General features: G+C 41.9%; 1 protein-coding gene across 23 annotated transcripts in view; it reads left to right on the plus strand.

The window, feature by feature from the left end:
* ADGRL3 (adhesion G protein-coupled receptor L3) overlaps positions 1–23,948 on the plus strand; it is a 495,252-nt gene that overhangs the window by 77,280 nt on the left and 394,024 nt on the right. For 22 of the 23 annotated variants that reach the window (XM_017744223.1, XM_017744226.1, XM_017744204.1 and 19 more), the window contains exon 2: positions 12,422–12,488. The gene's annotated coding sequence lies outside the window, so the exon portion shown is untranslated. Of the gene's footprint in view, positions 1–12,421; positions 12,489–13,329; positions 13,422–23,948 lie in introns of those variants that run through there. The other variant, XM_017744207.1, reaches the window with a different exon arrangement.

Raw genomic sequence — 23,948 nt, forward strand, 5'->3', positions numbered from 1 at the left:
CACTGAGACCTCTTAGAGCAGTTCAGAGTGGGCATAATAAGTGTACATCAGCCATCAGGTGTTGCTGGGATCCCAGTTTAGACCAGTTGCTATCATTTTTATCACCCTATTGTGATGCTTAGTGGAGTCACTTGTTCCAGATGTGGGAATAGGTGTGAATGTCTCTGATAAGTGTCCGAGGAGATCCCAGCCAGCTAATAAATTTCAATTTGAAGATGTTGAACATGACTTGTGATGCTGGTCAGGTATGTGTACAGGCTGCCTTTCAGGCTGGTTGTCACCTCAGCTGTCATGTCTCCCCCAGCCATCTGGTGTGAAGCAGCTATTGACATCTGGGAGCCGCCATGGGTTTGTCCATCCTTCTTTCCTTTTAGGTCTTTAGTGTCTCACCAGCACTTCCAGTCAATCAAGAGAGTGGTATTCAATCCTAAGTCTACCTAATGTTTTTTAATTTTTCTGTCCAGGGTTTTTACTGGTAAATCTAATATTGGATGAAAACATACGGCCTGTCAATATTCTGCTAAGTCACTAGCTCTTTTTTTTACTCTTCATACTATTTAAACAATTATAGTCTCCCTTTGTCATTCACTTGATGTTTTTCCAACCAATATTCTTGCTCTGGTAAACTGTTTTGGATACTGTGTTTCTGTACTTCTCTGTGTCAGTGAAGAGCACAAGACACAGTTCTCTGTGGCGTTCAGCTGCTGAGGCTTTTTGGCCAAATGACCTCTGTAATGGTTTATGCAAAAAGAAGGGAAATTAAAAGCACTTTTTTGTTCTAATTACTGGAGGTCTGCCTTCTTCATTTCAGGTCAAACCATTAGTAAGATCTCCTCTTCCACGTTAAGGAAATCCTGAGCAGTGCTCATCATATTAAGAGTTGATTATTCCTTTCATGTATCTAAACACAAGCCAACTGTGAATAAAACTGTCATATCCACTGAGACCTCCATGTGCAGAACTTCTTAAAGGATCACCTGAGAAAAGTGCACTTTTTCTTAATGCCTTTATTTATATTTTTTAAATTCAGAAAGGATTAATAATTTATGTGGCTTGTGGAAAACATATCAGCCAAAAATACGCCTAGAAGATAATCAAGTTTTAACTATTGACTTCAACTGAGTGCAGTTTTCTAGAACCAGGAAGTGTCTATAATGTGGGCTTGGGAGGAGGTAAAAAAAAAAAGTCACCCTGTTGGTTGGTGCTTTTATTATCAAGTATCATCCCGCAAAAGTTTTCATTTACTCGAAACCAGTGTCTCTGCCAGTTCCTGCAATAGGTTTTTCTCACAGGCATCCCATTCAGTATGTCTCTGTAATTTAAATAAGTAATTTAGCTCCTTAAAAAAAGCATATGATTACCTGGAATACTTTCCTGCATTTTTAATTTGCTTTTACTCGTGTCAGACTACTGATGACATTGCAAAATGAAATGAATATTTGATTGCAGAGTTTATAGCAAATGCAGGTCTAATTGCTTAAGCCAGTCGTGTTTATATATCTGATGCCATCAAACTTCTTTTGGAAAAATACAGCAAGACCCCAGTCTGGCAAGGGCCCTTAACCACATCCTTAATTTTTATCCACACTAGTTTTATGGGGGCTGCTGGGACTTCTCAGTTATTTGAAGCTGAGAAGGGGGCTGGCTTGTTTTCCTCGTGCAGGAGTAATGCTGAGGTTTACACCCTGGATTAGGGATGTAATGAGCTGGTGGGTCCTGGTATCTCAGAGCATATCTAGAGTTAAACACATGCTTAAACGGTACAATTGGTTGTTTTGCTTAGTAAAATGCACCCATCAGCTGAATGAGAAGTGCTACTTTGAGCATCCATCTTGTCTAAGATTCAAGGAGAGGCCAAGTAAGCAGCAGTGTTGCTGTTTGGTCAGGTGTGGCAAATGCAAGTGGCAGCTTGGCAGCAGTAGGACTCTTCTGTCATGGATATTTAAGCAAGTTATTAAAAAAATTATTCTTGTCCTTTCTGTGAAAAATTGTGTTGAGTAGTTGAGAGATGTTTTGTTTATGCTGGCTAGCTGCAAACAAAACTTTATCATTTACCTTTTTAAAAAAATTAGGATGGAGCCAAGCAAGGAAATTTAGAAAGTAAAAAAAAAAAAAAAAAAGTTAGGCTGTTGAAAAGCAGTGAACTTCTCAAACACACAGAGAAAATGTGTTAGTGAGAGCTGGTTGTGTGCTACCTCTGGAAAACTAACCTCTACAACAATTAAAATACATTCATCTGTTCCAAAGGGAGACCCAGAATTGGTTTATTAGTTACCCCTTCTATATCACAGTGCATAACTTGAGGCATTTGTTCTGAGTTCCAGAAGTTTTCATGGAAACAGAGGAGGATTACCCAAACTGCTTGCCTGGAGCTGAGCAGGTAGAGGCACAGCACCTGGTTTAATTGAGAGCCCTGTGTGGTAGGGTGATGCTTCACCTGCATGGCATGGGGTGACATACGTGAAAGCCAGGCTTGAGTGTCTAAACCTTCATTAAAACTGTTGCAGGGGGATGCAGGAGGATAACTCCTGAGGATTTTAATGGGATTGCAGGTGTGTGGCAGATATTGTTGGGGGCACACCATTAAAGGTGCGAGCACCCCACACCAGAAAAGTTTCCTGTACACCTAGAGCAGCTCTTGTTTCCCTTTGGCTTGGAATGTATCCGACACTCGATCCTGGAGCTGCCAGGAGCCAGGGTCTGTCTGCTTGTAATCTGTTCCACTTTCTGGTGCAAAGAAGAAAATACTTCTAATGTGAAATCCATTTTAAAACACACATAAAAAAGAAAAAGCCCCTACAGCTGTTTGAAAGCTGTTCGGAAGTATGGCATATTAGAAATAGTCCCAGCTGAAATGGATTAGCAGGCAGAGTTCAAGTGAGGAGGTCAAATTTGTAAACTGAATGCAATTTATCTTGTGGCACTGCAGTTTATCACATGGTTGCAGGAATAAAGAAATGCCACACACATGCACATATTCACACCTAATAATTTAAGAATAACTGGAAAAGGTCTTAAAGGACATTAAAAGGCTTCTGATGACATCATGCTATCTGGTAATAAAACAAAGATGGTTTAAGTCAGTTCCAAAGCAACTGTAGCCAGAGATGTCTTTATATGCCAGTTTTTATATATATTTCATGTCTCAAGAAAAAGGTGATTGAATCCTAATATTGCACATTTTGTGAGGAGACACTGGTTAAGATTTTTTTCTCTCATGGATTTCTTCATGCTACATTTCTTTTATTTATTTTACATTTACAGAGATTCTTTAATATCGGTATTAGCTGCATTTAGAGATCTTTAAAACCTGTGGGATGGTTTGCCCTGTAGAAAATCAAAGAAAACTTTTTCAAGGTGTGACTCTGTAGTTTCCTTGGAGCCCCTCCTTTTGGCAAAGTTTTATCTTCTGCTTTAGAAGGAGCAGGAGCCTTTTTTTCCTTCCTTTTTAAAATCTTTGTACTAGCTGGAGGATTTCTAATTGAGTTTGTGTAGCAGACTGTTGGACAGTTGATTTCATGAGGGTGTCTGCATAGAGAGCCTCTGCTTTTCTGGTGGCTTCAGATCCTGGTGGTGCAGAACTTCCAAGGCCCATGCTTTGTCAGTGTTGCCATGTTGGTGATCTTCACTATGTTGGGATTGCATTTTTCCTGATGGGGTGCAAAGCTCACAGAATGAGCTTGTAGAAGATGCCCTTGAAAATCTGATCTTCTTGGGACTTTCAGATTGGACTGTGTTGTCTTGAGACAATGCAGCCTGTTAATAATCTTTAGTCTTGGTTATGAGTACCATCTAAGCTTGTGCATGTGTGTTCATCATGCTCTGATGTGGGAAGGTGTTCTTCTGTCCTTCAAAAGATGTTTACAAGTGTCACCAAAACAGAAAAGGTGATAGGTCTCCTTTTGGAGGAGGACTGTGACTGCTAAGCCACTTGGAATTAAAAGGTCAGGATAATTCTGCATTTTAGTCACATTTGGTGCTAAGTTTAATGATTAGGACATTTTTTCAAAGACACTTTAGGTGGTGTAAACTCCAGGGAAAGATGTTAGTGTCACATTAATAATAATTATTTAGAAGTGTGACAAACTCATCTTGAGCAGCCTCTATTACACACAATTTTGGAATGAAATTTAAAGTAGAAGGTAATTTCTAGATGCAATTAAAAACTTGTCAGAGTGGAGAAGCAGCCACTTTCTGTCTCATTTTGATGGTAAGCACTGTAATGAAGTGGCTCAGCCTGGCATTTTCCTGCCTGCAGCTTGATCATGGGCAATCCTAGTGCAGTATTTGATGCAGCTGAATTTCTAATGCATTAAGCTCTAAATGTTCTCAGAGGCAAAATACCCCAAACTTGTTTTCTATGATAATTTTCTTTTAAGGATGTTTTTTTAAACAAGTCCCTGAAGCATCAGTACCCTTTATTCCAATTATAATCATTTCAAGATGTGATCCCCGCAGAAAACTATGGAGTTGGTATGTTTGCAGCTTTTCCTTATCCTCGTGTGCCAGTCGCTAGAGGGATAGCAACTGAAGCATGCAGCCCTCCTTCCAGCATGCCTTTCCTGGCTGCATATTTCTGAACTCCTCCTTTGCTCTTGCCTGCCTATCTTTTATATTGTTGAGGAATTTGGTGTCAACCACAGCCTTGGAGCTTCTTTGGTTTTAGACCAAACCCATCATATTTTGCTGTTTATGCATCTCCATTCACCACTTCCAGTTACTCCAATCTACTTCTAGTCCAGACAGCCCCTGTAATTAGGCCATGGATGGACTCTTTAATTGTGACCATCTAGCCCCAAGGATGATTTTCTTTGTTCCCCGTCTGGTTTTGCCACCTGCATTTCTTAAAGCCTCATTTCATGTTAACAAACTTTGGTGGATGGCATTATGGGCCTAAAATATCCATTGTATGCTAGTGTCCATGCTTTTATCTTGACATTTCCCACAAGCAGGACATTTAATAGCCAATCTATGAGTGTTTTGTCTTGATTTCTCGCAAGGCTGGCCTTTTCAAAGGAGCAGGTGGTGACTAAGCAGAGAGAGCTCATTTTAAATCGGAATTATTGAACTTGATGTCCCTCAAACCCTCAGCACCACTGACCATGCTGAGCTCATGTCTTTGTTCCCATATAGTCCATGACCCACATTGAGATCCCTGTAGGACCATCCCTCTCTGGTGTATTTCCATGGTTTAGGATGCCCTTGGGCTGCAAACTGTGGCAGATCTTCATGAGTGCCTTCCTAATTGTGGCTGACAGCAATACAAAAATCAATTTAGCATGGAAAAAAAGGAAGCCAGTATGTCCTAAGTTTGGATGCTGGTGTCTGGTGGGATTTTTGATTTGTGTGTGTTGTTTTGGTAAAGACTGGAAGAGTTCTAAGTTTGTGCAGTGCTAAGCATTTTATGGCATATTTAAATGTCTATAACATAATTCGCTTTACCATCAGAAGGCATAAATGTCAGCCTGTTGACACATTATAAAGACACAAATGGAATGTAGCCTGGCAGACTGGTGCTGGTTTTGAGGTTTAATAGTACATCTGTATCATTTATCCCAGCAGGAAATAACACAGGATGTTGCCTTGTAATTTTTTACTACTGTATAATAAAATGTAACCACAATAAATGGTGTCTAAGCAAGTAATGCAGCAGATTCTGGATTTTGTCCAGTGTGCCTTTACCACTTAGGTTAGTTTGGCCCCCCTACAAGATGTGATTTTGACTGGATACAAACTGAATGTGGAGCTCTTGAATGTGTTACATACATATCTGTAGAGACCTTTCTGTGCAATCCATGTCTTAATTGGCTGGTGTTAGCAGTGTGCCAGTTCATTCCTCTTTAAATAACTCCCATCCTAAGTTGAACTGTCCTTGAAAGGGTCTGTTCTGCATTTCTGCACTTCAAGAATGTCTTTGCAGGTTGATTGCTTTCCCAAATGTCCTCTCTGTGATACGATGTTATGTGCAAGTAGGCTTTTGATAAAAACTCGAGTGGCAATATTTCATGGAAGTGTTACGGGATTCATGCAAATGGAGAGCAGGGACTTGGAGTGTTGTGTTAGCTTATGGTACATTCCCTGCTCAGTGCTAATGGGGCATCTCGCACACCTTTCAGCATCCTGGAAGGTGCTGTGTCCTGCCAGGTGCCAGTCCTTTCCTAGCTTCGGTGTCTGGGCTGCTGCACTGCTGCAGACTGGGAATTTTTTTTTTATTAAAACCATGAGAAGTCTGAGAAAGGAGTCAGCACTCAGCTAGGCACTTCTGCAGGGGCCTGATAATGCAGAAGGGCTCTCTGGTTGCTTTGTAACATCTGTCCCGCAATGTTCCAAGTGAAGAAAAATATGAAAACATTATTCTGTGCATATGAGAGTGCTGCACATTTGTAAAAAGACAATTAACATAGAAATGAGGGAAGCTTTTGATTCATCAAGTAGATTCAACAGACTGTGTCATTTCCTTGATTTTCATTTTAATTAGGATTAATCAGTTTTATCTCCTAAGGTCTTTGCAGAGAATTTACACGAAACAGAAGACTTTGGTCAGCAGTGTGCCAGTGTAATAGCCCCTACTTGAAGAAATCCAGCTGTGGCACGTATAACCAGGATTAGATTTGGCAGGGCTCCAGGCTCCCCTCTCCTCTCTCATTAAATGCCTTGCTGTGGCAGGGAGCTCTCTGGATCTTCCAATACCAGATCCTGGGTTTCACATAGCTGCCTGGTTGCTTGCTTCAAAAAACCTCTTGGAACCAGTATATTGCTTGGAAAAAAAATATCTCTGGGATGCCAGCTTGAAATAATGGCTGCTCTCTGCTTCAAAGATAGGCTCAAAAACTCTCACTTAACCCCAGCACCCGTTGGTCCCAACACCTGGGGGCTAGAGCCAGCTGAGACAAAATGAAGCTGACCTTTTTCTCCTCAAACTCAATATGTTTAACAGAAGCATTCAGGTTTGGATGGAGTTTCAGATACATTAGAAGTGGAGAGTGAGGGAAAGGAGCCAGGTAGTTCTATAGAAGGAGAGCAGCAAGCCATTGGCCTCGTAGGGGAAGCAGCAAGGTTTGAGTGTGTGTTCTGCATCCTGCACAGCAGAAGCAGGACTCCAACACGCCCTAGGTGAGTGTTGCTGTCTCAGTGTTGGGCTGTGTTCTCTTTCTTCTTCTTCTTTCTTAGCTTTTTGCATATTTTTAGAAGGCTCTTATCCTATGAAGAAAAAAAAAAGGATCTTCAAAAAATGGTTATAAAACCAAATGAAATATTTTCTGGTTTAGTTATTAGATGTATTTCTGAGTGGACAAATTTCATCATGGAAATTAGAATAATTTGCAAACACAATAAGCATCTGATTATGATTGTTTTTCAGTACCTGAAATAGATGTCTTGCTGTGAAAACTTCCATATTATGTGCAAGTGAAAATTTAGCTTCCATTTTTTTTCTTTAGCGGAGAAGACATAATTGTTTCAAAATACATTAAATGTAAATGTTTTCCTGTTAATTGTAGGAGAACAATATTTCAACCATGTGGGTCCTACAACAGTAAATATCAAGTGTAGGCTTTAAGCACCTTGTACACTCAACAGATTTGAAAGCCATTAAGCATATGAACAAGGAGAAAATGGAGAGAGAAGGCAAAAAACGCAAAAAAAACCTGCTCCGTTCCTGTTACACAGAAGTGTTAAAATGAGAGCAGACGACCCTTTCCCCCCAAATCATTCATCTGTTATGTCTGCAATGTATTTAGACTGAATCCTTTCCCAGATGCTGCGGATCTGTCGGTTCCAGGGGAAATTAATGGGATTTTACCATTTGCTTTGAGGAAAAGAGGACTGGACTTTCTCCTGCTGTCTTTGGCAGGAAGGAGCAAGGAGCTTTCCTGTCTGCTCTCTTTAAATATTGCGTCTTTTCAAGCTTTTTTTTTTTGCCAGATAGCCTAATTTGTGTTAGTGCAATATACCATGTTGGAAAATTACAGAGGTTAATGTGCAGCACTATGATACACAACCATAATGGTAGACTCTAATGTTTTTTAAATGGTAAACCAAAGGCATTTGTAATACGAGTTGTAGTGAATTGCCTGCACTTCTTGCCAGAGATTAGTTTAGCATTGCTTTTAATATTTTATGCACTGAAGTTGTTTGCAAAGACTTAAAACTTCACTTGCTTTGCATACTTGTGCTTTGTTCTGTCCCTGTACAAAGCACAACAGAACCACTCTCTTCCGGATGAATTGTATGTCAAGAAGTTATATCAAATTACAGTTACACTGCATTGGAAAGATTTTTCTAGTAATCAGTGAAGACTACTTTAGATTTATGGTGTCATAACTGAGCCAGGTAGTTAGAAATCTAACCTTTTGTAATATCACAGGTTGCATATTAATGTTTTAAATATCTAAACCACACATGAATGACGTAGGACATTTTTACTTTAAATGTTACTGTAGAGATTTGACGGTACATAATCCCATTAAAACAGAAGAGTGCAAGAGGAAATGATCCATTTGCAATTATAATTATGCATATTGAGATTGACCATTCTTTAAAAAATTGGAAGGGCAAGGTTGAGAAGGGTGCTTGAGCAATCACTCTTTGTTGAGAGCATTGATGGAAGAATAAAAAATTTGAGGGGGATTGATTTGTCAGTAATCTGCATGAAAAAGTATGGGAAGCATTTCTTCGGAACGTGAAGGGGAGGTAACCCTTTCACTGTCATGGTTAGCTTTGCTTGGAGAGCCACCATGAAAAGACATGATCAAAACCAGAACAGCAGGTAACACTGAACTACTTCATCTGCTCGTGACACTTGATAAATAAAGAGTATTAGTTGATCAGCTTAGTTTTGGAGAGTCAGCATGGCCTCATGAGTACTCCAGAGGAGGTGGGTTTTGTTTTAGCTCTGTCAGGGGCCTGCTTTTTGACCTTGAGCAGCAATTTTTTTGTCTCCATGCCTTTCTTTCTGCTATTCCTTGATTGCCTTGTCTTCTTGGAGGATGAACTCTTCAGGAGAGCGATTTCTTCGCATTCTGTTCTATGAACAATGAAGTCTGAGCCTCGCCAAAGCCTCTAGGGGCTTTTCTAAAAGAAATTATAATTGTTAGCTTTAATCACTTTCATCAGAAGAGCTTGGTAATGGAGGATGGCAGTGTGGAGGATTTGGAGAAATCTGTAGGGTGCCTGTTAATTAAGTCACTGTGGGTGCAAGTTGCTGATTTGGTTTCATTTGGCTGATGTGGAGATCCTGATGCCCGGGAGCAAGGCAGTGCTGCTCCATATGGGTTTTCATCCCCAAAAGCACGACGCTGGGTGCTCCCTCCTCTGCTTCTGCAGGGCCAGAAGGGAGGTGCTTGGTACATTTTAGCAAACAAGGCTTTCTCAGAAGCCTCCTACTGGTTGCCTAAAAAACGTCACCTGCTTTTTTGTGGGTCCCTTCGCTGTGAGCATTTGCGACAGAAATTGGACTGCTTGGCTTTTTGCAGTGAAGACAGCTGCTTGAGGGCGAGCCATCCCATCTTGACGGGTTCTCCTCCCAGCCTTTGCTGTTGCCAAACAGAGTGTTTATCATTGCTGTCCTTATTAGCAGCTTCTGGTTTGGGATGGAGGTGCAGCAGCATGCCAGTTTGCAGATTAATTACCCGTCTTGTGGCAGCTAGTGATGCAGAGCAATGTGTCCTTGTCCTCTTTATGTGGATGCATTACTCACCATAGAAGAGGATTCAGAAATATTGAGCCACATGAACACCAGCAGCCGTGTTAGTAAAAGTGGGCTATGTTGAAGGATCTACATGATTCATTTAGCAGTAAACTTGGCAGGTAGAGTTCTAGGGTAATATGGGATGAAGCAAGGGACAGAGGTGATTTCCCCTCTCCTTAGCATCCTGAGTGAAGCCACTTTCCAAATTGTCCAGGCAGAGTATGACCAGGGGGGAACTGGGGAAGAAGCAGCAAATGCTTTCTGAGAAGCACTGTAGGTTTGAGGGTGAGCAGGTTAGTCAGGTGGCGTGGAGAGCAGTAAAAGAGGATCAAAACAAGGCTCCCTTGCATAAAGGGCAGGAGCTCCACTGCTCTGAGTATTCGTAGCAGTCAGAGGTAAAGGAATGTCTCTTTCTTTGGTGTGTTTATTCTCTCTTTTAGGGCTAATGCCAAATCCCTGTAGTTCCTGCAGCGTACCACTACCAGTGAGCGCCGACTCTCTAACAAGTATTTTGCAAGATCTTTGCTCTTGCAGGAACCCCTGTATAGTTCCCTTCCTATTTTAATCAGAACAAGAATTCCCCAATCTGCATTTTAAATCTGCATAGAAATAGCGTATGGCAGAGGCCAACTCAAGGTTACACATTTGGGAAGGGAAGGCAAGAAAAATTTACCAGTCAGTACACTCACATTATGATAAAATAAAGGTGAGCTGGGAGAAGAGCATGTGCTGAATCCTAAAACGACACAGAAGAGCCATAAACCACAGTATGTTGTGCTATCTCTAGTCCTTTATGCTCCAAGCAGAAGTAAAATGCGGGGTATCATAAATGAAACAAAGATCTTGTTTTAATTTTATTTTAAAAGCTGTTGCAAGGCAGTGGGGTAACAAACATTAACTTCTTCAAACTAGGCAAACTACAATTTCTCTGCTCTGTACTGCTCCCATCAAATAAGAATTTTCTACGAAAGCTTCTTGGAACCAGGTAAAGGTTTTGCTATAAAGCACAAGCAGAGTAGTCTAAACAAATGGCATTTTTCCTAGAAATAAAGTATATGGATGCCCTTATGAGGTGTTGCCTGGTCTGCTCTGTACTTGTAAAAGTGGTTTTTCCTACTGAAACTGTATATATTTGGTCAAAATCCAAGGCTGAAAATGGGTATAGTCCCTATATCTAGAGACTTTTTCATTTGTACAGTGAGGAATAATAACTGTCCTTACCCTGAGTTTGCCTGTAAATTTCTTAGATGATCCAAAGCCTGTTTATTGCTTACAGAGGCAATTTTGCTGACAGGCAAGCTGGAATAGGTCTCTTTTTCTTCCAGAGCATCCATACTTGCCTATTATAGAGAAATCACTCAAAAAGCAGCATGCATGCTGGACTCTCAAGCCTTGTTTTTAGTTTTAATTTACTTGTCTGACTTCCAAGGTTACTGAATGCAAGCAATTGCTTCTTCAGTACATAAATAAGATGAATTATACGTTAGGGACCAATGCCTAGGCCTCGTTCTTCTCATGCTCTCAGGGGAGGACCTGCTGAGGAGTGCTTAGAGGTACAACTGAGGTACAACTTTCTTTTTTTGAAAATTAAAGTAAGACTGTTCTGGATTAGCTAAGATGTGAAACTGGAACCTCAGGACCATTTTTTTTTTTTGTCTGAAACTTTTTGAAGGTGTAGGGTGGTCCAGGGTGTGGAACCATGGCAGCAGAGTGAAAGCTGTGCAACAGCCCTAGTTGGGAAAGGCTTGGGGACCCACTGCTGCAACTGGAACAACTGGCCTCAGTTTAACAGTGGATCCTATTTTAATCAGCCTTTAAAGTTTTTTCATTTCAATACACTTCTTTCAAATGCCATGACTTGTGTTCTGCCCTGCAGGTTGCAGAAAATAAGCTGGGTTTGTAGTTAATGTTGGAAGCAAAATTCAGGCAGGAGGACTCATTGCTGTTTCCCTTGCATGGGTTTTTAATTATATTTTCTAACTGTTTCACTGGGATGGGATGAGGTCCTGGGGTCCTGTGCCATCCAGCTTGACTCTGACAAGACTGATACTGAAGTTTCATCTGTAGCAATCCCAACTGTGAGGAGCAATTTCTCATGTGTAATTAATCCTAATAAAACCAACACTTCCAGGAGGCTGACCTGGATCCATCCATTTCATTGTTTTGTCAATTAATGCTATATTTAGCATCTAACACTATAATTAGAAGATGTAAAGGGATAGAGAAATTCTAAGTTGTAGCTGCTGAGGAAAAGGAATTACTATCCTTGCAATCATAATTTATTTTAACTTCTTTTCGAGCTAGATGTTTTTTATTCTGGTGCAGCAACCTCTAAAAACCTCTGATAAATTGTCTGGTTTAACACTAGTTTATCCAGATGACATTGGTGTCTGTTGTGGTGAAGAGATACTCATGTACCTGCATTTGCGTTTGATATCTACTTGAATATCTTTTTTTTTTTTTTATTATTATTATTGGCAGTGATATTATCCACTGATTTTTCACCTGACCATTGTTAGATATGTGTTAGTACTGTCTTCCCATGCAGAAATGGGCTTCATAGACATTGAAAATTCTTACAGGCTTTTCAAAATCAGATCTGTTGACCAAAACCAGTTGTTCATTGCTGTATCCTCTGGTAAATGTATAGCAGAAAGTTCATGAGTGCCTAATAAGGCCTCAGAGGCAAATATAAATGGTTTTTAATTGTTTTCTTTTTCTCTTTGTTTCCAGAAATGTTGAATATAGCACTCTGCAGAAAATAGCGTGTGGATTTCTAGCACCTGAAGAGCAAGAAAAGGTAATTACTGGACCATACAGTCTAGGCTCATTTGTTTGCTGTGCTAAAATATTTAGACCTGATCACGTTGCATGAGCCTCCAACACCGTCTCTGCACATGGGTTTTGTGTATTTTCAGTTATGCAGGCACAGTTGTTTCTTGAGAATATTCCTTTATCTAAAGGGAACAGGGGAACAAAAGCAGCAGAGCATGAAAATGCTGAAGCAAATGGTAGGGAAGAGCATACTGTGAATATTTTCGGTACATGTAGAAATGAAAAGGGTAAAAGAGGGGAAAAAAATATCAAGGCTTATATGTGCCAGTGTAAAAAGGGCTGCAGACTTCGCTGTGTTTGCAAGATTGCCTGGTGCAGCCTTGCAGCCTGCTGGGCCAGTGTCGGAGGAGGCTCAGTGTTCATCAGTGTTACAGCAGCCTGCTCATGTTTCAGTGACCGAATAACTCGTGGGGTGGTGCACCCTGCTCCAGAGGTTGTTGAGCTGCTCTGCTGCCTGCAAGCCTGCCTCTTGCAATCCTGCCTCTTGATCCTCCTGGGTCGTGACATTTTGTTGGGGCAACGCAGCTCGGCAGGGCTGTGGCTCAGTCGCTGGTGTTAAACAAAATGCTGTTCATCAAACTTTCATGAGACACTTTGCCAGGGGCTGCATCTTGAAAGAGTAGGCTCTAAAAAGCAGTGAGCAGAGCTGTGCTGCTCTGTACTGCTGCCATCTCATGTATTTTCTTCTACCTTCTTTCCAAGGCTGAGAGGTGAGCACCCCTACAGGGCCTCGAGTGGTTTTGCGCTCTTTCCTCCCTGGAGGCAAGTGAAGTAAAAGCTGGACAAGGCAGGCGTGGCCACGTTGAGGAGTGGTGGTCCTGCTTCAGCTGGTACATCCCTTCAGCTGTATGGTGATCCAGAAGAGGGACCAGGAGCTTATCTCTGCCTTGAAGTCCGTGTAAGGCATGATTATTACTGGGGTTAAGCTGAGGAATCTACATGAGCTGAGCCTTTCAGTAAATTTTTCTAGTAATTAATAAAATGACTTAAAAGTCATTTTTGATGACTTAAGTCATCAAAGAAAAGATGTCGGTGGATACCAGTATGAAGAACTAAATGAATATATCGTGTGAAGGTCTGTAAATTTGAGTATAGCAAAGCAAGCCTAGTGAGACTTAAAAACACAGATGTGAAGAGAGAGAGACAGCAGATGCTGCTAGGGTCAGGAAACTTTCTGTATGAACACGTGACACGTTTTTACAAGACACTTCATTTCATTGCTTGGGTTTGAAAAATGCATGTGAGTGACATCTTGTGTTCACTACATCTGCAATGCCATACTGCTGATAATTAGCACGTGCATTTTAGATGCAAGATGACAAACACAGACAAATCACAGGGTGGAACAATTCTGCTTTCTCTGTGTATCAGCATTATCATTTTCTGCAAGTCCATCTTTCCACCCTAAAAATGGCAGTGTCATCTCAAGAAGCATGTTGAAAAACACTTAAAGGGCCTAAATTTGCAACTTGTGTGGAACCTTGTATATTTTTCTTGTGGTGGTCTCTGCATGTATCAAGTTAGTGCAAAATCATGACAGGAGAGGAAAAAGAGCAGACAGAAAAAGCAGCTCTTGGAGCAAATAAATTCTTGGTCAAAGTGCATTAAACTTTTGGAGAACCACATTCTCCTGTATTTGGGGTCACAGTGTTTTGAACTATCTTCCATGTCCTAACAAATGGGATTCATTTTCTTAGATATTTCCATTTGGATTTATGGTGTCATTTAAAACTCTTTAATGCTTTCTGTCACCATCACTGGCTCATTTCTCTGCTGCGGGACTGTCATGTTTGGGCACTTGACATGTATGGGAGATGTAGGATAAATTTACTGGGAGTCAGAAAATTCAGTGCTCTGAGTATAAGTCTGCTTATTTTTGTCAAAAAGAAAGGTTGAAAAATCGGATTTCTTTAAAATAATGAGTTTTCCAGGGGGAATAATGGAAAGGTGGTGCAGATTACAGTATGACATGATATGTTGGCAAAGAGGAAGACTGTGCCATGCTGTTGAGTTTCACTGGTATTTCACTTCTGTTTTATAAGCAGGTGAAATATTGGTTTAAGTTATCTGTGCAATTTAAAATTATCTCTACAAGTTCAGTCATTTATGTTTATTTATGCTTTTGGTACAGCTGTAAAGAGATTTTTAAAAAAAGCAGTGTTTCTTTTTGCAAGTAAGAGATTAAAAACATGCTTGCATTCATCATGGCTATGTGCTTTCTGAGGCCTTGAAACACAACTGCCCACACTTCTGCAATGTGGCTCAAACATGGGAATTACTCCCACTGGGTTTCTTAAAAGCTGTAAGTGTTGTTTTAAAGTTTCACATAAGCAATATTGTAAGTAGGTAAGGGTATATATGCAGCAAAAAAATGGCCACTCATGTTGTTATATTTGTTCTCCTGCTCTGTGAGGTCATGTAGTTACACACAGTTTTTTTTCATCCCGTGAACAGGATCCCACAGAGTCATTTAGCTCTGTGAGCTGTGTGAGCAGAGCAACCATGAGCTCTTTTATTCCTCCAGACTGCAGCCGTGTCCTTTTATTTGGTGCTGTGTGGCACTGGGTTGCAATGGCTGGGCTAGGGATGTATCAGATGTATTTCATGGCAGTGAAGACACAGTAGCTGCTCTGCACATGAGCCAGCCCCTAGGAGAGGCTTTGCCCCATCTTATGGAGGTAGTGACCTTGATGGGGATGTTCACCCCCGTGCAATGGGAGCTTTTTGCAGGTGGAGTGGATTTCATGCTGAGCTGCTGGGTCCAAAGCTGCAGAAATTGAGACACTGCTTTTATTTCCTGCATGGCCAGACCGAAGGAAGAAATCCCACGGCTCAAGGGCATGAGAAGTGCTCTCTTCTTTTGTTCTCGGTCTCTCTTTTTTTTTTTTTTTACTGGCTGGCCATGACATTAAGATTTCTAATTAATTTAGAAACCACAGGCAGTTGAAGAGAGTGAGCAATGTAATAACTGGGCCATGGGGCAGAGTAAAAGCACATCAATTATTCAGGCAGTCGCTGCTGCTTTATTCCCTTCCCGAAGCTGGGCTGGCTGTCAGCGTGTGTCAGTGATGCTGCTAATGCCCTTCAGAATTTACATGCATAAATAGTGGCCTTTTAAAATCTGCATGAGGATAACTTTAGTATTTCCAGCAATAGCTTCCAGCAGCATGCTCTGTCTAGTACGTGCCGGGGGCTCCAACCGCTGTTTTGGGTGTCTTGTTCAAAACTGGGACCTTGACAGGTGCATCCCCCAGAAGCCTCTGCTGTGGAGAAGTTGCTCCTCAAAGAGGTTGAGGGGCTCCTCAAAGAGGTTGATGGGCACCCCAAGCCATGCAAAGAAAGAAACAGTCCTGCTTTAAAATGCAGGTGGTGTCTGAGAGTGTTCTCTCTGGGTGAGTGAAGTCCAGCATCCCTTACAATGCATCATTCCCTCCTTCTGTTTCTGTTATCTCTCCAAAGCACATGCTGTGAAGATGCCTTGGATGCCAGTGCAGTTGCTCTACAGGGTTGAGGAGTGGGAAGCATCCTTCTCCTCCTCACTGCTCTGGCTATTGCAGGTTCTGCACTTAGAGCAGTTGGAAAGTTTGAAACAGAGGAAACTTTTCTCACTGCCGAGAACTGCATTCACAGGACTGGCGGTGGTTGTCTTACACAGGTACACCTCAAAGTCTCCTGTTTGGGATGCCACAGGGAGCAACACTGATTCCTACATCGAACCAGCAAGGGGAGTGAAAACTGGGAGACCTGTTGGATTTTTCTGCCATGGACTACAAGCGGATGACAAAGCCTTACTTTTATGTCTGGTCGGCATAGTTATCCCTACTGCTGGAGGCAGCCACCTTGCATTTTAAAAAGTGAACTAATTTGTGAAGGCAACAAAATAAAATGAGCCTTACTAATTATGTGTTGTGCCGGCAAAATGACCAGCTTGGGTTTGGAAAACGCTGGCTGTAATTAATGGTGAAAGGCTTTTTCTCTCATCTGTGTAGCCATTATGAATCACTTCTCCCCATGGAAACTTTTAAATCTGTCTCACTGGGGAGCCTGAGGAGGAACAGGTAAAATGGATTTGCCTTAATAGCTGCAGTTGTAACTTAAACACTTGAAATGATATGAAGCATCTTTTTCCATTAGCATTTCATGTTGATCCTGATGATATACCAGCCGAGGCTAAGACAGGATCAACGTTCATTAAACGGAAGAAACTAAACTCTGTAGACAAATGCTTTGGCTAAATGGGGCCTTCATTGCACTGAGAACAAGAATGCAATTATCTGAAATGTTTGTTTACAAAATCTAATTCCTGGGGAGTATCTTCTCAGATTGCCGCTTGCATCTCTTGGGCTGGTTTTGTTGCCAAGGCTTGCAGGTTGACGGATTTCGCAAAGCTTGGTTGTAGTATGTATATAAGAGATGTTTCAAACTTTGCACAGTAAAGCTGAACCCAAGTGAAGAGCAGGGGCTAAGCTGCAGGTGTGCCAGAGTTTATTTGTGCCTTCCTCACATTTATTTTACAGTTTGCAGTTAAGTGCAATTAACAATAATTATTAGATGATCCAGATATTAAACATCATAGGCTGAAGAGAAGCTGGAAATTGTGCAGCACTGAGTGCCGTTACTGCTGTCCTCCTGCCTCCCACCTGGAGCCTAGCCCAGGGGAATCACTGAAGGGTTCCATCTGGGTGAGGATGCATCTCTGCCAGGATAACTGCAGGAAGAGCCTTGTCCTGGTTGGCTGACAAACATGGGCACCCTCAGAAGGTGACTTCACCCATCCACAATGCAAATGGTGCTCTAGAAATGCTGCTTCTCTTTGGGTTACAGAAACGACCGATGGGAAACATAACTGCTGCCATCCAGATATTAGAGCAGATTTTGTCACTGTGTAGGGTTTGTGAAGTGGGAGGGATCAGGTATTTTGAGCCTGTGCTGATACCAACAAAACCGCATCATACTAATTGTAAGCATGCAATAAAACGTTGCACTGCATGCTTGGATATGGTGTGGCACTATTTGTTAGCTCTTTTTTTTTTTTTTTTGGTCCATGGGGTGGCTTTGCTTTCCTTGCAGTTTTTTCTTGTGTCTTCCCTGCAACTGAATAGTGTCTGCACTTACCCATGGGTGATACTGGGTGAGTGAGCGTTTCCTGGACACATTTCCCCCGTGTATCTGGTGGCAAGCATGAAACAGTTACCACAATAATACATTTTCTTCTCCATTTGCTGAATACAGGATATTAATAAAATAGGCAGTGTAATCTGTTTGGCGATGGCTTGTAGTCATGTTAAATGATGGGGAACAGACTAATGAAGTCCATCCTATTGATGGATAAGGACTACAATTTACCAAGCATGCAGTACCTGAAGTAAAACAAAGTTGCTTTTGCCTAATGTGCAGAGTGGTGGGTGATGCACAGGTATGTCTGTGTATGTTGTACTGAGTACAGCAACAGAGCGAGGGGGTGAGCTCTGGACCTCTGTGGGAGTTTGGGATGGGATGGGGCTGCTGCAGAGGTTCCTTACGTGGCTGCAAGAGTTAAAGTCTCAAAGTCTTTCAGATGTCTTAGCCTTGACTTGTTAACAAGCTCATTGGAGTGTTGTTGGTCTTGCTGCCTCCTCCCGTGCAAAGGATGCTCCCTGGCTGCGCTTCTCCTTCAGGCAGTGAAAAGGGAATTGCAGGAATTGATGTAGGGGCTTGCTCCTTGAGAGGCGCTGCTTAGGAGATCCCTTGGGAGCCTATGCTAACACAGCATTTAAAACACTGCTTTTTCAGTGTCAGCACTGGAAATGACAAATGCTTCCCTTCATTTGAGAGAAGTGTGCCTGATATTACGTGCTTATATGTGCCTGAGAGTCTATTCTCAAGACAGTACAGGGGCCTATCTCCTATGAAAACTAATTGCACTATTAGGAGAAGATATCCTGCTAACTTAATAAGATACATTTATTTGTGTCTTAGAGGACTTTTTTTCTGAGGTGGAAGAAATCCTGAACAGTGCCAAATTTTATTTGAAGCGTATTGTTCTTTGCTATCCCTTCCTCTCTCCCCATGTCAAAACTGTTCTGGAAATTGAAAATATTTTATAAGTTCAAGGTGCACACCAATGTAATTGAAGGCAGGCAGCACTTAAGAGAGCTGAAGGGGAATTCCTCATGCCGATGACTTGAGGATGATTTTTTTTCCTGTGGGATAATCAGTAGGAAGCAGCATTGCCAACAGGGCTGTACACGTTAAAGGTATAGAAAACTGAGGTGAAACAGAAAGAACCGTGGCCAAGGTGTCTCCCTTTGCCCCTGCTCTGATGTGACTTAAATGCTACTGAAGATGCTGTCAAGAACCTGGGGCAGATGGAGAGTTTTATTGCCTGGGCCTGCCTTGGGGTGGAGGACAGGACTTGGGGCCTGGGTGACTGCATCTATCCTGTCCCCAGAAACTCCCTCCTCTTGGCATCCCACAATGCAGATCATCTTCTCTGCATTCCACAGACAGTTAAAGCATTAGGAGCTGGGCACTGAGATTTTGTACCAGCATGATTTGAGCTTAAGTCTAATTTAGACAAAAGTTTAAAGAGCTCTCTCCCCTCCCTCTCATGCAAAGTACACTGGAGAGTCTAAATGCACTGTATCTGGCTTGGAGACATTTCCCTGTGGTTTATTGCTTTGCTTTTATTGATGGGCTGTGTTTGCTTTCACACAAACTGCTTCATTTGGACACAATGATTTGTTTCGCAGAAGTTGTTTGCTTAGGGATGAAGGCTGAATTAAGGGGGTTTTATGGGGTACAAACTTTATTTCCACAGACTTCTTCAGATCTCAGTTCCACTCCCTGCAAAGTTTGTACAGACTCAGATAAAGTGGCCCTTGGCCAAACTGGGAAGATGCAATGTGCCAAATAGCTGTAGGGAGAGCAGGAGGATATGTTAAATTACAGAGAGCTTTTGAAAATTTTAGAATTTTCAGGAGCAAAACGATGGACCTTGTAAAAAAACGCAAGATGATCTGATTCTGCTTTTTAATTTCCAAAAATAAGAACAAAATTGGAACAATCAATCCAACTTTATTAAAATATGAAGATATGCTAAGTACAGCATTAGATATGTATTTTTTCACTATAAATACACCCCCAAGGAATCATTCTATTTTTAAGATGAACTTGGTATTATGATAATGTAAAAGAAGTCTATAATTTATAATTCCAGTTGGAGGTGAAGAAATTTAACATGTCAGCTTCTCTATTCATTACTCCAGCAGTCAAGACTAACAGACTGTTCCTTCACCTTTGCTGTCAATCATTTAGATAGACCAGTTATGGATTCGGTTAAAAAGTATATATATCATAAGAGAAAATGCAGCAGAAAAAGGTTCAACATATTACTAAAAAAAAAACCCAAAAAATCAACTCATCTGTAAGAGTACATTTACTCCTACACTGTATGAGCTTCATGGCCAAAACTCCTCAACTATTACTCTGGTCTTTCTGAAGGTGCCATATGGACTAAGTTGAGAAGTGGCTCTCCAGTGTTTGTGTGTTGGGAAAAAGCTGGTGACAGCTGACAGTCACTTCTTGTACCATTTTGAAACACTCACTGCCTGGCAATTCTTTGGGGGGGGGAGAAAAAAAAGAAGGAGCAGGTAAAAGATAAAGTAGTATATTGGTATTTAAGTCTTCATTGTGCAGAGCCACTCAGGTATGCTGAAAAAAGGTGCATTCTGGCTGGGTTGAGATCTTTATTAATTTTAAGCATTAGTTTTGGAGTTTTGAGCCTTCAGGTCTCCGGTGCAGTGCTTCTTTAGCACTCAATTTAGAGAGGACATAATTGCATTGACCTCTGTTCTGCCAGTACTAAATATTCAGTGTGCTCCAAAATAATTCCTCAGACCTGAAACTGGAAAATCAGATTCCTTATTGAGATGCATAAATATTGTTGCAGGTCTCGTAATCTTGTTTTAAAGCAGCAGCATTTCTTTGGGGTAAGTTTATTATGACAAAATATACATGGCCAAACTTAAATATAGTTAACCTAATATGATCAGACTGATTTGGAGCAGAGGTAGGTCAACACTAAGTGCTTTTGAAAATCTCATCCCACCTCTCTGGAGATTAGGGCTGTGAGTGCACAGCCTCAGCCTAAGTCATGCTGAAGAGGCAGAAGGAATGTTTCTCAGTGGAGAGAGACTTCATGTGGACAGCAGAAGCACGAAGCAGACTGGGGTAAGAAAGATTTGCATCCAGATGGAATAATATTCAGCTTTGCCCAAGGCGCAAGGCTTGGAAGTTAACCCACTTGGTTGCATCTATGACTCTCTGCTACTGGCAAAGTATGCTTATGGGCAGCCTCCCTCTTGTGGGGTGGGTAGGGGCATCCTCTCCTCTCATGTTTTGATCAGTACTGCTGCACCAAGGGAGTACAGATGAAAAACTTGAGGCTCCTGGCTCCAGTTTTCTCTTTGGTCTTTCTTACAAAGGTAGTGACCTTGGGATTTGTAGCACTTGCTGGAATCTCACAGCATGGAAGTTTATTTTTGGTGTAATATTTTAATTTAAATACCTAGAAGTCCAGTGCTATTTTAGGCATTTGAGTGAGTAGAGTCTTGCTGTTGCACGTGGGGAAAGGCTTGAGGGTTCTCCTCTTGTATCTCTGTGAATTGTGCACATGACTGATTCAGTGAAAGAGCTGAAAATACAAGGAGTATCTACACCCTTTGCATACATGACTTCCCACTGAAATAAGTGGAGTTGTGTTTTTTGAACTGAGCCTGAGTTTGGCTCCTAGACCACGTGGCTATGGTAGGAGATTTGACCAGATCCAAGTCACGCAGTATCGGTCCCTTTGTGATCAGTGAGATGACTCACTCTGATACCTCATCCTCAGATATTACTCATTGCTGGTGCTTCATCCTGTGCCTGTCCAGCTGATGGAGGGGCTTCTCCCATCAACAACCATGGTGTCCCGACAGCAAATGAGTGCAGTCTGCAGCTGCCTCCTCTCCTCTCCTTCTCTTTTTTCTTGGACGATGTATCTACAATTTTAAGAGCACTTTCTGCTATTAAAAAAAATAATAATGTAGCATAAACAGTAAGTTTAGCCTTTGAACTGCATCAGCACAGTGCCTTTTGTAAAAGCACACAGCTGCTTTATGTATAACATGTGCGTGACTTAAACCTCATGGGTTTCTTTCCATGATCAACCATTTTATATAGGAACACGCTGAGTAAGTGGGTCTAAACTTATTGAGGCTAACCCTTTGAGATTGACTTTTGCATGTCCTTATTACATGGAGCCTGCAAAAGACATTTTGTCAGTGTCAGTGTATCCCTGGGCTAGGCCTGACACCAAATAAAAGAACCTGCAAATGCTCGAAGCAGAGGATAGGAAAGAAGCAGCAGGTTGAGTAAACAGATGGGGTAGGCCAACATTAAGAGCAGGATGGTTATGGTAAGTGTAATGTGCAGAAGTCACAGTACATCAGCTGGCTAATCAGTGCTGAATGATTTGTAGGCATCTCAGCAGCAGTGAGTTTTAAGGAGGTTTGAAGGAGAACGGTGTCGTGGCTCTGCAGATTTGTACTCTTCTGCTGCAGAAAGAGGGACTCTGCTAAAGGCATGGAGGTTATTACTTCAGTGCTGCTTTTCTGCATATATTCTTCCTTTTCTACATTTTTTTTTTTTTTTTTCAATTATTTTTTTCTCCACATTTGCTACAGAGTCTCTCTAATGAGCCAGGGTGGTTGGCCCAGATGCTGCACTGCAAGTGCTATTTTTTAAACCAGCTGAGGATCTGGCCTGATATTTAGCAGTTGCTTAGTACTTTCATCTTCAAAGTACTGTGCAAACATTAATTAATTCTGCTGGGGAGCGCACAAGAAGGTGCTGCTGGAATAGTTACGCAAACTTCAGAGCCACAAGAGATGGCAAGGACAGTGTTGCTGGGCTTGGGAGGTCTATGCTTACATACATAATTCAGCAGAGCACAGCACAACAGGTGCTTTCATGGCAGAAAAATTGCTTTTAGGTACCTGTTTTTTCCACTGAGGGGGTGCTTGGTGTTTTCAGTGGAAGAATGTTGCTGCTGCCCTGTGTGGGTAGAGGGGCAACCTGGTTTCTACAGCTACCCTCTGCAGATGGGTTCAAGCTGTCAGAGACAGTAACTAAGCAGCCAGGCAAGTGCTCTGTGGATGCTCAGTGCCGAGGTAGAGAGGCTGTGCAGAAGTCAGGGCTGCAGTTGCATGCTTTTCACTTGGAAAATGAATAAACCACTTGCAGCACATGCAGATTTGGAGGTGCACAATGCTCTGCTCTGCACTGGCGGCTCTTTGCATGTGAAAAACCATTTTGCCCATGCGGATGTTGGCTTGGGCAGGAGTGAAAAAGCTCAGCAGAGCTGCAGAAACGACTGTGGGAAAGCCTTCCATCTTCTCTTAAGGGCAGCATCAACAGCCTTTGGCATGGGCTGCAGTAACCTGCCCTGGAGAGGATGAGGAGTGCTCACCCATGCTACTGGCTCTGCGCAGGCAGGGCAGCAGCAGCAGCAGCATCTAAAGCTGGCACAATCACCAGCATCTCCCAGCTGCACACCTAACACGCTCTGGCACGAGGCAATCAACACTGCCTGTGCTTTGAGACTTGCCTGGAGCACCGCTTTTGAGTGAAAACACAGCTCCAGACACCGAATCCACTCAACCAGTCATTATATTAAAAGGAGCTTTAAAACGATCGTGCCTACTGATGCCAAATTATTAGCAGAGAACCACATGAGCCTTATATGACTTGATTAATGTATCAATCCATTCCAGGTCGAAACAGGCATCTAGGGGCAAGGTGGTGTGCAATTTTTTGGTATGATGGGGGTAAGTCAGAGTGGGAGCACTGATGAAACAGAAAGGGAAGGCAGAGGGATGCTCGATGCTAGAAAATAACATGGCTGGAAAGAGATTTTGCTCATTGGATGTCTTTCGGGAATTGGATGTGAATCTGTGCTTTAGTCTGAAAGCTGAAGGCAAGAGGTGTATTCATATTGAGTGGAAATGGGTCTTCCAGCAAAAGACAGATTCAGGTTGATGGGAGGGAGGCTGGGTTTTGGTTAGACTTTGCTGGCTTGCTCAGATGAGCAGGTGGTGGAAGCTTTAAACTTCTCGCACAACTCGTTTAATAACAATTATCTCCATGGCAATTTTTGGAAGCTGGGCAGATGTATTTAGAAAAAGTGTATTTCTTTTAGCTTTGCCAAAATAGGTCGATAAAATGTTCCTGATGGTAGGTTTGCATTCACTGAGATCCTACTGAAAGTTTTCTGAATTTATTGTTCAAGTTGGTGAGTTAAGGAGCCAAGGAAAGAGAGATCACAGCTGAGACAGTTGCTTTTCCAGTGTGCATGGTCTATGCATTTAAGATAGTAAAATTATATCTAGAACTGCACAGTTTTAAT

The sequence above is a fragment of the Corvus brachyrhynchos genome, unplaced genomic scaffold (assembly GCF_000691975.1).
Source record: "Corvus brachyrhynchos isolate BGI_N302 unplaced genomic scaffold, ASM69197v1 scaffold229, whole genome shotgun sequence".
Lineage (NCBI taxonomy): Eukaryota > Metazoa > Chordata > Aves > Passeriformes > Corvidae > Corvus > Corvus brachyrhynchos.